Source organism: Nycticebus coucang, chromosome X (assembly GCF_027406575.1).
Source record: "Nycticebus coucang isolate mNycCou1 chromosome X, mNycCou1.pri, whole genome shotgun sequence".
Lineage (NCBI taxonomy): Eukaryota > Metazoa > Chordata > Mammalia > Primates > Lorisidae > Nycticebus > Nycticebus coucang.
The window spans coordinates 87,888,008-87,901,854 of NC_069804.1; the positions used below are offsets into that span (position 1 = coordinate 87,888,008).

General features: G+C 39.3%; 1 pseudogene; it reads right to left on the minus strand.

The window, feature by feature from the left end:
- Positions 1–8,320: 8,320 nt before the first annotated feature.
- Positions 8,321–12,654, minus strand: LOC128576891 (alpha/beta hydrolase domain-containing protein 17A-like; annotated as a pseudogene).
- Between the last annotated feature and the right edge of the window lie 1,193 nt (positions 12,655–13,847).

Here is a 13,847-nt window from a genome sequence, read left to right on the forward strand (position 1 = left end):
AGCAAAGTATCTCAGGAATGGAAGAAAAAGTATCCAATGTACTCAGCCCTACTATGAAGCTAATTTATAGCTTTCACATGAAGAATATAAACCAACAATAGCACAAGACTAGGAGGAAAGGGCCAAGGAAGGGAAAGGGAGGGGGGAGGTTAGGGTGGAGGGAGGGTAATGGGTAGGGCCACACCTACGGTGCATCTTAGAATGGGTACAGGCAAAACTTACTAAAGGCAGAATACAAATATCTACATGCAATAACTAAGAAAATGCCATGAAGGCTACGTTGAACAGTTTGATGAGAATATTTCAGATTGTATATGAAACCAGCACATTGTATCCCTTGATTGCACTAATGTACACAGCTATGATTTAACAATAAAAAAAAAACACTTCTGCCAACTTAAAAAAAAAAAAAAGAATTTAAGTCATTCACATTAATTGAGAGAATTGATAGGCATGGTAGTGTTTTGGCTGTCTTGTTTTTCAAAGATCCCATGCAGATTTTTAACTCTTTTACCATTTTGAAAGCTAAGTGTTAACGAGGCGGAGCAAGATGGCAGCCGAGTAACGGCTTCCTTGCATCTGGGCACCGTGAGTCTGGGGAGATAGGACTCCAGGCATCTCTGGCTGGTGGGAACTGCCTATCATCACTCCTATGATGATACAGGGAGTCAGCGAGAGACTTCTGGACCCCAAGAGGAGGACTAAAACAGTGAAAAACCGGCAAGTGGTCGCGTGTGTTCAATCCGTCTAAACCCGCCCACAGCTGTAAGTTCAGTAGCAGCGAGACTGCAAACCAGAAAGGCCTTACCTGTGAACTGTTTTGATGTCCTTGGGCTTGGCACTGAGTTGAACTGCCCTGGGGAAGGCCTGAGCGGGAGTGCGGAGAACTTTGGCCGTAGTCTGGGGCCCCAGTCTGAGCCGCTGAGCCAGATGGAGCTAATAGTATTTGGCGGTGGGTCACACGGAACCATTGTCAGTGATCTGCCCCGGCAAGCTCCGCCCTCAGGGTCGCAGAGCTAGAAACGGGTGGGAGCTTGTAACCCAGCAACCAAGTAGCCTAAGTATGGGGTCTGAACCGCCTTGCAGCCCTAACCCTCAGGGGCAGAGTGAGACCGGTTTTGGCACACTGGGTAAGCGGATAGCCACTTCAGCAGTGATTCCAGCGAGAAAGCTGGGAAAGCTTCTGCTCAGCAAGTTTACAAGTTCAAAGTGCCTTTTAAGTGGGCTGAAGAGAGATATAGGGTGTCTACCTGCTGGGGTTTGAGAAATCAGCAGCCTCCAGTCGTATCAGAACTGTGACTAACATCTCATACCCCAGAAGACCACGTGTTGCCCAGACAATATTCAATAACATATACAAACTGCTTTGTTTTTGGTTGTGTATTTTTTTCTTTTGTTTTGTTTGGTTCTTTTTTTTTTTTTTTTTTGTTTATTTTGACGTTGTTGATGTTCTTTTGTTTTTTTTTTTTTCTATTTCAATCTTTTCCATACAGATCCCTTTTTCTTTCTCAACTTTTCTAGTTTAATTATAATTTCCCATTGCTGCCTTTTTTAATAACTACAACTTCATTTTTGCTAGTGTTTCTACCGCTATCATTTGGTTTCTCACCCAATTGTATCCCCGTAAAGTTTTCTGTTTGCTTGTTTTGGTTTGATTTATAGCATTTTTGTCTTTCCTCTCTACTTGGTGGAGGTGGGGTACTGTGTCTGATCAGGTTAGCAAAGAGCTGCTGACCTCAAGGGAACCACCCAACTGGGCACTCCCAGAAGGTTGGGTTTTTTAAGGTTGTGTCAAAGTACCCTATTGTACACCTATATTTCCCTGTGTCCCTCTTTATGTACCTCTCTTCTTTTTGTCAATATTCCTTATGCCCACCCCCTCTCCTTTCTCTATCTTTCTTTTTTTTTCTTATCACTCAGTCCTCCTTTATTTCATCCCTTTTTTGCTCCTCAACCTTCTCACCCTTCTGGTCCCGTAACCCTTAGTCCACAGGCACAAGAACTTAAAGAGCAAGAGGAAGTGAAAGGAAAATTAGGGCAAGGAAACAGATAAAAGAAATCACTCATTAGGAAGAATCAGCAGAATACTCCAGGCAACATGAAGAAACAGTCCAGAACAACCCCGCCAAGAGACCATGAGGTAGCTACTGCAGAGGATTCCACCTATACAGAAATGTTAGGAATGACAGAAAGGGAATTTAGAATACACATGTTGATAACAATGAAAGAAATGATGGAAACAATGAGGGAAACTGCTAATAAAGTGGAAAATAACCAAAAGGAAATCCAAAAACGGAATCAAATCAGAGATGAACAATATGAAGAATATAAAAAGCATATAGCAGAGCTGAAGGAAATGAAACAGTCAATCAGGGAACTTAAAGATGCAATGGAAAGTATCAGCAACAGGTTAGACCATGCAGAAGAAAGAATTTCAGAGGTAGAAGACAAAGATCTTGAGATAACTCAGATAGTAAAAGAGGCAGAAAAGAAGAGAGAGAAAGCAGAACGTTCACTGTCAGAATTATGGGACTTTATGAAGCGTTCCAACATACGAGTTATAGGAATTCCAGAAGGGGAAGAAGAATGCCCCAGAGGAATGGAAGCCATACTAGAGAATATTATAAAAGAAAATTTCCCAAACATCACCAAAGATTCTGACACACTGCTTTCATAGGGCTATCGGACCCCAGGTCGCCTCAACTCTAACCGACCTTCTCCAAGACACATTGTGATGAACCTGTCCAAAGTCAAGACAAAAGAAAAGATTCTGCAAGCTGCCAGGAGTAAGCGCCAGTTGACCTACAGGGGCAAATCCATCAGAGTTACCGCAGACTTCTCTAATGAAACTTTCCAAGCAAGAAGACAATGGTCATCTACCTTTAATCTACTTAAACAGAACAATTTTCAGCCCAGAATTCTGTACCCTGCTAAGCTAAGCTTCAAAATTGACGGAGAAATCAAATCATTTACGGATATACAAACATTGAGGAAATTCGCCACAACAAGACCAGCTCTACAGGAAATACTTCAACCTGTTCTGCACACTGACCACCACAATGGATCAGCAGCAAAGTAAGAACTCAGAAATCAAAGGACAGAACCTAACCTCCACACTGATGCAAAAGATAAAACTAAGCAATGGACTCTCACCAAATAAGACGAATAGAATACTACCACACTTATCAATTATCTCCATAAATGTTAATGGCTTGAATTCCCCACTGAAGAGACATAGATTGGCTGACTGGATAAAAAACACAAGCCATCCATTTGCTGTCTGCAAGAAACACACCTGGCTTCAAAAGACAAATTAAAGCTCCGAGTCAAGGGTTGGAAGACAATTTTTCAGGCAAATGGAATTCAGAAGAAAAGAGGAGTTGCAATCTTATTTTCAGATACATGTGGATTTAAAGCAACTAAAGTCAAAAAAGACAAAGATGGTCACTTTATATTGGTCAAGGGAAAACAACAACAAGAAGACATTTCAATTCTAAATATTTATGCACCCAATTTAAATGCTCCCAGATTCTTGAAGCAGACCTTACTCAGTCTGAGCAATATGATATCTGATAATACCATCATAACAGGGGACTTTAACACACCTCTTACAGAGCTGGAAAGATCCTCTAAACAGAAATTAAACAAAGATATAAGAGATTTAAATGAGACCCTAGAACAACTGTGCTTGATAGACGCATATAGAACACTCCACCCCAAAGACAAAGAATATACATACTTCTCATCACCCCATGGAACATTCTCCAAAATTGATCATATCCTGGGACACAAAACAAATATCAACAGAATCAAAAGAATTGAAATTTTACCTTGTATCTTCTCAGACCATAAGGCACTAAAGGTGGAACTCAACTCTAACAAAAATGCTCGACCCCACCCAAAGGCATGGAAATTAAACAATCTTCTGTTGAATAACAGATGGGTGCAGGAAGAAATAAAACAGGAAATCATTAACTTCCTTGAGCATAACAACAATGAAGACACAAGCTACCAAAACCTCTGGGATACTTCAAAAGCAGTTTTGAGAGGAAAATTCATCGCTTTAGATGCCCACATACGAAAAACAGAAAGAGAGCACATCAACAATCTCACAAGAGATCTTATGGAATTGGAAAAAGAAGAACAATCTAAGCCTAAACTCAGTAGAAGAAAAGAAATATCCAAAATCAAATCAGAGATCAATGAAATTGAAAACAAAAGAATCATTCAGAAAATTAATGAAACAAGGAGTTGGTTTTTTGAAAAAATAAATAAAATAGATAAACCATTGGCCAGACTAACTAGAAATAGAAAAGTCTCTAGTAACCTCAATCAGAAACGATAAAGGGGAAATAACAACTAATCCCACAGAGATACAAGAGATCATCTCTGAATACTACCAGAAACTCTATGCCCAGAAATTTGACAATGTGAAGGAAATGGATCAATATTTGGAATCACACCCTCTCCCTAGACTTAGCCAGGATGAAATAGACCTCCTGGACAGACCAATTTCAAGCACTGAGATCAAAGAAACAATAAAAAAGCTTCCAACTAAAAAATGCCCTGGTCCAGATGGCTTCACTCCAGAATTCTATCAAACCTTCAAGGAAGAGCTTATTCCTGGACTGCAGAAATTATTCCAAAAAACTGAGGAAGAAGGAATCTTCCCCAACACATTCTATGAAGCAAACATCACCCTGATACCAAAACCAGGAAAAGACCCAAACAAAAAGGAGAACTTCAGACCAATCTCACTCATGAACAAGGACGCAAAAATTCTCAACAAAATCCTAGCCAATAGATTACAGCTTACCATCAAAAAAGTCATTCATCATGATCAAGTAGGCTTCACCCCACAGATTCAAGGCTGGTTTAACATACTCAAGTCCATAAATGTTATCCACCATATTAACAGAGGCAAAAATAAAGATCACATGATCCTCTCAATAGATGCAGAAAAAGCATTTGATAAAATCCAGCATCCTTTTCTAATTAGAACACTGAAGAGTATAGGCATAGGTGGCACATTTCTAAAACTGATTGAAGCTATCTATGACAAACCCACAGCCAATATTTTACTGAATGGAGTAAAACTGAAAGCTTTTCCTCTTAGAACTGGAACCAGACAAGGTTGTCCTCTGTCACCTTTACTATTCAACGTAGTGCTGGAAGTTCTAGCCAATACAATTAGGCAAGACAAGGAAATAAAGGGAATCCAAATGGGAGCAGAGGAGGTCAAACTCTCCCTCTTTGCTGACGACATGATCTTATACTTAGAGAACCCCAAAGACTCAACCACAAGACTCCTAGAAGTCATCAAAAAATACAGTAATGTTTCAGGATATAAAATCAATGTCCACAAGTCAGTAGCCTTTGTGTACACCAATAACAGTCAAGATGAGAAGCTAATTAAGGACACAACTCCCTTCACCATAGTTTCAAAGAAAATGAAATACCTAGGAATATACCTAACGAAGGAGGTGAAAGACCTCTATAAAGAAAACTATGAACTCCTCAGAAAGGAAATAGCAGAGGATATTAACAAATGGAAGAACATACCATGCTCATGGATTGGAAGAATCAACATTGTTAAAATGTCTATACTTCCCAAAGCAATCTACCTATTTAATACCATTCCTATCAAAGTACCTACATCGTACTTTCAAGATTTGGAAAAAATGATTCTGCGTTTTGTATGGAACCGGAAAAAAACCCGTATAGCTAAGGCAGTTCTTAGTAACAAAAATAAAGCTGGGGGCATCAGCATACCAGATTTTAGTCTGTACTACAAAGCCATAGTGCTCAAGACAGCATGGTACTGGCACAAAAACAGAGACATAGACACTTGGAATAGAATTGAACACCAAGAAATGAAACTAACATCTTACAACCACCTAATCTTCTATAAACCAAACAAGAACTTACCTTGGGGGAAAGACTCCCTATTCAATAAATGGTGTTGGGAGAACTGGATGTCTACATGTAAAAGACTGAAACTGGACCCACACCTTTCCCCACTCACAAAAATTGACTCAAGATTGACAAAGGACTTAAATTTAAGGCATGAAACAATAAAAATCCTCAAAGAAAGCACAGGAAAAACACTGGAAGATATTGGCCTGGGGGAAGACTTCATGAAGAATACTGCCATGGCAATTGCAACAACAACAAAAGTAAACAAATGGGACTTCATTAAACTGAAAAGCTTCTGTACAGCTAAGGAGACAATAACCAAAGCAAAGAGACAACCCACACAATGGGAAAGGATATTTGCATATTTTCAATCAGACAAAAGCTTGATAACCAGGATCTATAGAGAACTCAAATTAATCCACATGAAAAAAGCCAACAATCCCGTTTGTCAATGGGCAAGAGTCATGAATAGAACTTTCTCTAAAGACGACAGACGAATGGCTAACAAACACATGAAAAAATGTTCATCATCTCCATATATTAGAGAAATGCAAATCAAAACATCCCTGAGATATCATCTAACCCCAGTGAGAATGGCCCACATCACAAAATCTCAAAACTGCAGATGCTGGCGTGGATGTGGAGAGAAGGGAACACTTTTACACTGCTGGTGGGACTGCAAACTAGTACAACCTTTCTGGAAGGAAGTATGGAGAAACCTCAAAGCACTCAACCTAGACCTCCCATTTGATCCTGCAATCCCATTACTCGGCATCTACCCAGAAGGAAAAAAATCCTTTTATCATAAGGACACTTGTACTAGACTGTTTATTGCAGCTCAATTTACAATCGCCAAAATGTGGAAACGGCCTAAATGCCCACCAACCCAGGAATGGATTAACAAGCTGTGGTATATGTATGCCATGGAATACTATTCATCCATTAAAAAAAATGGAGACTTTACATCCTTCGTATTAACCTGGATGGAAGTGGAAAACATTATTCTTAGTAAAGCATCACAAAAATGGATAAGCATGAATCCTATGTACTCAATCTTGATATGAGGACAATTAATGACAATTAAGGTTATGGGGGGGGAGCAGAAAGAGGGATGGAGGGAGGGGGGTGGGGCCTTAGTGTGTGTCACACTTTTATGGGGGAAGACATGATTGCAAGAGGGACTTTACCTAACAATTGCAATCAGTGTAACTGGCTTATTGTACCCTCAATGAATCCCCAACAATAAAAAAAAAAAAGAAAGCTAAGTGTTGTTCTTTAAATTCTGGGTCAGTTGGGTGGCACCTGTGGCTCAAGGAGTAGGGCGCTGGTCCCATATGCCAGAGGTGGCGGGTTCAAACCCAGCCCTGGCCAAAAACCACACACACACACAAAAAAAATTAAATTCTGGGTCAGTTTACTTTGGTGGTAGACCTTCATGCTGATCATTATGAAAAATGGGTCTGAGTATATCCTGGAGAGGTGGTCTAGTTATGGAAAATTTCCTTAAAATATGGATGTCAGTGAAGTATTTGACTTCTCTGTCACAAACAAAAGTCAGTTTAGCTAGATACAGAATCCTAGGCTGAAAGTTACTTTGTTTTAGAAAATTGAAGGTCAATGACCATCCTCTTCTGGCTTGAAAACTTTTGTCTGAAAGATCTGTGGTTATCCTGATATTTTCCCCTTTCCAGGTAATAAATTTCTTATGCCTAGCTTCTTGCAGGATTTTCTACTTGATATTGACTTTGAAAATTTAATTTCAACGTGTCTAGGAGATGTTATATTTGGATTGAGTTGTGCTGGGATTCTGAAACTCTCTACTGTCTAAATTTCTGTATCTCTTGTAATGATTTGGAAATTTTCCAGCATAATGTCTTGGAGTAGAGCATTTGTGCCTTAAGAACCATCCTCTTCTCCCTCAGGATTCAGTATAATTTGGATATTTGACCTTTTGGAATGATCCCATAACTATCTCAGGGAGTTCTTGCTCTCCTTTTTTCTGCCTCTTTGAATGCTTGGGATTGTTCAAAAGATTCATCTTCAATTTCAGAGATGATTTCTTTTGCCTGCTCAACTCTGTTACTGAGGGAGTCTACTGTATTTCAAAGCTACTTGAATGCCTTTTTCTTTTCTTTTTTTTAAAATTTGAAATCTTTAATTTGTTTTCAGGTTTTTTTTCTTTTTGCTTCCAAAAGAAAGGGAGAGCATAGCTCCATTGCCTGTACATGGTCCACGGCCCCTAGGTGGGGTGGGATTCCGGTGCCCACTGCCTGGGGAGTCCTGGGTGGCCCAGGGGTCAACATGTAACCCCCAGGATGGAGCGGGGTGAGGTCTGGTGGCTTCCCCCATCCACTTGCGGCCCCCTTATTGCTAAGGTCCGGCGGCCAGGGCACTCCGGCTACCACTAAGTGCGGTGGCCGGGCAGATCCTGGGAGATGAAGCTGCACAGGTGCTCCAGGTACTGGCTGTATAACTAGATGTCGTTGTGCCCAGCGCCCACTACCCACAGTGGCTCCATGGCCTTGGGGCAGAGCTCGTAGAGTGCCAGCCCATGAGAGAAGTTGATCACTTCATCCTCTGTACTATGGATGATGAGCACAGGCGACATGATCTTGGACACCTTGTCGATGTTGGGGAATGCGTGGAAGCAGTAGGTCTTCTTGGTGTCGGGAAAGGCGATGCACATGTCCGAGGTGAGTGGAGAGTGCAGCACCAGGGCTGCGCACTCATAACATGAGACCAGGTACATTGTGGGCACCTGCTGATGTTCTGCCCATACAGGATGATGCTGTAGGGGCTGATGCCATACCTGGTGTGCAGGGCCTGCCAGGCAGCATCGATGTCAGCAATTCTTTAAGCTCTTCTATATCTTTTTTCATTATGTCCATATCTTTGATGACTTCATCTTTCAATTCATTACTTTCTTGAGATAACTTTTGAACTACTTTTTGGATTTCTATTACCATCTTTTTCTCCATTCTATTCTTCTTACTTGACATCCATATTCTGAATTCTATTTGTGACATTTCAGAAATGTCTCTTTGTATGGTATTGTCTGTTGTATCTCCTTTGTCATCCCTTAGGGGGGTTGATCTACTCTGATTTTTTGTGTTGCCAGAAGTCTTCCACTGGTTCCTCCCCATGAGTATTTTCCTCATCAGTTCATGGCACATACACATCCATGAAAAACCAAAATACAGCAACTCCTCCAAGATCACATCCTAGGATATAAATCAAACCTCAGCAAAATTAAAGCCATAGAAATTATATCATGTCTCTTCTCAGACCACAAGGCTATAAAGTTGAAGCTCAACTCGAACAAACATGTTCATCTCTACACAAAGTGTTGGAAACATAACAACTTCATGCTGAATTATAGTTGGGTTCAGGAATAGATAAAAGTGGCATTTGTTAATTTTCTCAAACATGACAACAATGAAGACACAAGTTACCCAAAACTCTGGGATACAGCCAAAATAGTAATGAGAGAAAAATTTATTGTGCTAGATGCCTGACTTCAAAAAACAGAAAGTGAGTGCATCAGCACACTGACAAACTATCTTATGGAATTGGAAAAAGAATAATACTTTAACTGTAAACCCAGCAGAAGAAAATTAATAGCTAAAATTAATCAGTGATTAATGAAATTTAAAACAAAATAATCATTCAGAAAATTAATGAAACAAAAAGTTGGTTTTTATTGAATATAAGAGATAAACCATTGGCCTGACTAACTATAATCAGAAAAATAAAATCTCTAGTAACCTCAATCCGAGATGACAAAGAGGAAATAACAACAGATGCCATAGATATACAAGATATCATCTCTGAAAACACAAGAAACTCTATGCTCAGAAATTTGACAATCTGGAATTGTACCCTCTTCCTAGACTTAACCAGGAAGAAATAGATCTCTTAAACAGACAAATTTTAAGCACTGAGATCAAAATAACAAGAAAAAGTATCCCAACAAAAACAACCTGGTCCAGATGGCTTCACACCAGAATTCTATCAATCCCTCAAAGAAGAGCTTATTCCTATACTGCAGAAATTATTCCACAAAATTGAGGAGGAAGGAATCTTCCTCCAATATGAAGAAAATATCACCCTGATACCAAGAACAGGACAAGACCCAACTAAAAAGGAAAACTTCAGACCAATTTCACTGATGAATTTAGATACAAAAATTCTCAACAAAATCCTAGGCAATAGACTTCAGCTTATCATCCAAAAAGTCATACATCATGATAAAGTAGGTTAATCCCAGGGATGCAAGGCTGGTTTAACATATGCAAGTCCATAAACATTATCCATCGTATTAATAGAAGCAAAAACAAATACCATATGATCCTCTCAATAGATGCTTAAAAAGCATTTGATAAAATCTGGTATCCTTTCCTAACACTGAAGAATACAGGCATTTGCAGCAAATTTCCCAAACTGATCAAAGCCATCTACCCCAAACTCACAGAAAATATTTTACTGAAAGGAGTAAAATTGAAAGCTTTTCCACTTATAATTAGAACCAGACACAGTTGTTCTCTATCGCCACTACTATTCAACAAAGTGCTAGAAGTTCTAGCCAATACAATCAGGGAAGAAAAGGAAACAAAGGCATACAAATGGGAGAAGAGATCAAACTCTCCCTCTTTGCTGAGGGGTATGATCTTATAATTAGAGAACCCCAAAGACTCAACCACAAGACCCCTGGCAGTCATAAAAAAATACAGTAATGTCTCAGGATATAAAATCAATGTCCACAAGTCAGTAGCCTTGTATATGCCAGTAATAGCTGAGATGAGAAACTAAGGACCCAATCCCCTCCACAGTAGCTTCAAAGAAAACGAAATACATAGGAATATACCTAATAAAAGAATTTTAGGACCCCTATAAAGAAAATTATGAAACACTATGAAACAAAATAACAGAAAATATTAACAAATGGAAGAACATACAATGCTCATGCCTGAGAAGAATCAACATTGTTAAACTGTCTGCACTTCCCAAAGCAATCTACAGATTCAATGCCATACCTGTTAAAAGACCAACATCATACTTTCAAGACTTGGTAAAAATAATTCTTGGTGAAAAACCTTGTATAGCAGGTGGCGCCTGTGCCTCAAAGGAGTAGGGTGACAGCCCCATATACTGGAGGTGGTGGGTTCAAACCCAGCCCTGGCCAAAAACTGCAAAACAAAACAAAACAAAACAACAATGACAAAAAACCTCATATAGCTAAGGCAATTCTTGGTTATTAAAACAAAGCCAGGAGCATCAAACTACCAGACTTTATGGTGTACTATCAGGCCGTACTGATCAAGACAGCATGGTATAGGTACAAAAATAGAGACATAGACTTCTGGAACCAAATAGAAAACCAGGAAATGAAACTAACATCTTACAGCCACCTAATCTTTGATAAATGAAACAAGAACATACACTGGGGAAATGAATCCCTATTCAGTAAATGGTGCTGGGAGAACTGGACATCCATTGGACCCGCATCTTTCTCCATTCACTAAAATTGAGTCATGGTGGATAAAATACCTAAATTTAAGGCATGAAATGATAAAATGTTCAAGGAAAGCATTTGAAAAGAACTTGAAGATATTGGCCTGGGGAAAGACTTTATGAATAAGACTTCTGTGGCAAAAGCAACAACAACAAAAATAATCAAATGGGACTTAATTAAACTGAAAAGCTTTGGTACAGCTAAGGAGACAACAACCAAAGCTAATAGACAACCTACACAATGGGAAAGGATATTTGCAAATTTTATATCAGACAAAATCTTGATAACTAGGATCTACAGAGAACTCAAATTAATCTACATAAAAAGAGGCAACAAGCCCTTAGATCACTGGGCAAGAGAGATGAATAGAACCTTCTCTAAGGAAGACACATGAATGGCTAACATATGAAGAAATGGTCATCATCCCTAATTATTAGAGAAATGTAAATTAAACCCACCCTGAGATATCATCTAACCCCAGTGAGAATGGCCCACTTTACAAAAACTCAAAACTGCGGATGCTGTCATGGATGTGGAGAGAAGGGAACACTATTACACTTCTGGTTGGACTGCAAATTAATACAACAATTTTGGAAGGAAGTATAAAGAATCTTCAAAGAAATCAAACTAGACCTCCCATTTGATCCTGCAATCCCATTTCTGGACATCTACCTAGAAGAAAAAAATTCTTTTACCACAAGGACACTTGTGATATATGTATACCATGGAATACTATTCAACCATCAAAAGATGGAGAATTTACATCTTTTATACTAACATAGATGGAAGTAGAACACATTATTCTTAGTAAAGCATCACAAGAATGGAGAAGGAAGAATCCTATGTACCCAATTCTAATATGTGTACAATTAATGATCTAGTGCACAGTGGAGAGTGGGGGAAGGAGAGAACAGAAAGGGGGAAGGAGAGATGGGGTGGGGAGTCACAATGTGTGACATGCCTTTTGGGGGTGGGATATAATTATAAGAGGGAGTTTACCTAACAAATGGAATCAATGTAATCTGGTTCTTTGTACCCTCGATGAATCCCCAACAATAATAAAGAAGATTGAAGATTTGAGCTCACTCCTTTTTGACTTGTAATGTTTCTGATGAGAAGTCTGTTGTGTTCCTGATGGGTTTTCCATGGTCGGTCAATTGTTGCTTACATCTAGCTGCTTGTAGAATATTCTTTTTTACATTGATTTCAGGTAGGTTGATGATCATCTTGTATGTCTGGATCTCTGGTGATGTTTGGGGAAGTTTTCCCCAGTAATCCCTCATATAAATTTTCCATGTTTTTAGCATTTTCTTTTATTACTCAGTAATACCAATAATTCATATGTTATTTTCAGTATGTATGATCCTATATCTCTCTAAATGATTCTCTGACCTTGCTGTTCTCTTCTTTTTCTCTTTCAATAATTGAATTATCTCAAGAACCTTATCTTCAAGTTATGAGATTCTTTCTTCCCCTTGGTTTAATCTGGTGCTGAAATTTTCTGCTGTGTTTTGATTAAACCCCAAATGCTTTTCTTATTTCCTTAGATTCTATTACATCCTTAATAATTTTATAAAGCTCTTCAATGACTTTACCATCAATTTTCTGAAATGTTTTGGGGGCTTTTTGTTGGCTTTCAACTTTCTCTTTGATTCCATTCATAATTTTGGCATCCATAGTCTGAATTTCATTTTTTTCATTTCAAAAATTTCCTTATAGTTGGAGTTCACTGCTGTAAGTCCATTGTGATGGGTTGTTGTTGATCTGTTTAGATTTTTCATGTTGCCAGGATTCATTTGCTGTTTTTTTCTCATCTGAAAAACCTCTTTTTTTTTTTTTTCAATTCTGATTAATAGTTTTATAGGACTCTTTCTCCCTCCTGTGAACTCTCCTAATAGTTAAAGAATGCTCAAATTGGGAGCTGAACACAAGACTCTCTGCACTGTAGCTGCTGCTCTGGGTATTGCTTTTCTCAGGGTCTACTCACAGAAGTATCCACACCAGTTAGGCAATGTTGTTGTGGAATTCTGATTTGTGGGCATTTCCATAAAGCAGATTTTAGTATGTTGGTGGCTTGAGCCGTAGGGTCTCATGATGGGGATATTTGACTTTGAGGAAGGTCTTCTAGCCCTGTTTTGTTGGTATGGGCTCTAGGGTGGCATTTTAGTGTATAGATGCAGCACTGGAGACTTGGGGATATTATGTTGGGCCTGGTAGGACACATGCAGGCACAGTGGCAGAGCACCAGGTTCTAGTGTGGGAGTCTCAGTGCTGGGGGTTGGGGTTAGCTGCAAGTAGAGCATTTTAGCACGGCCTCTGGGCTCAAAGTGGGGCTATGCCAATGGCCAGACAATCAGATCTGGAGGTTAGTGTCAGGGCTGAAAAGGCTGAAGGCAACTGAGGTCCAGAGTATAGAGTT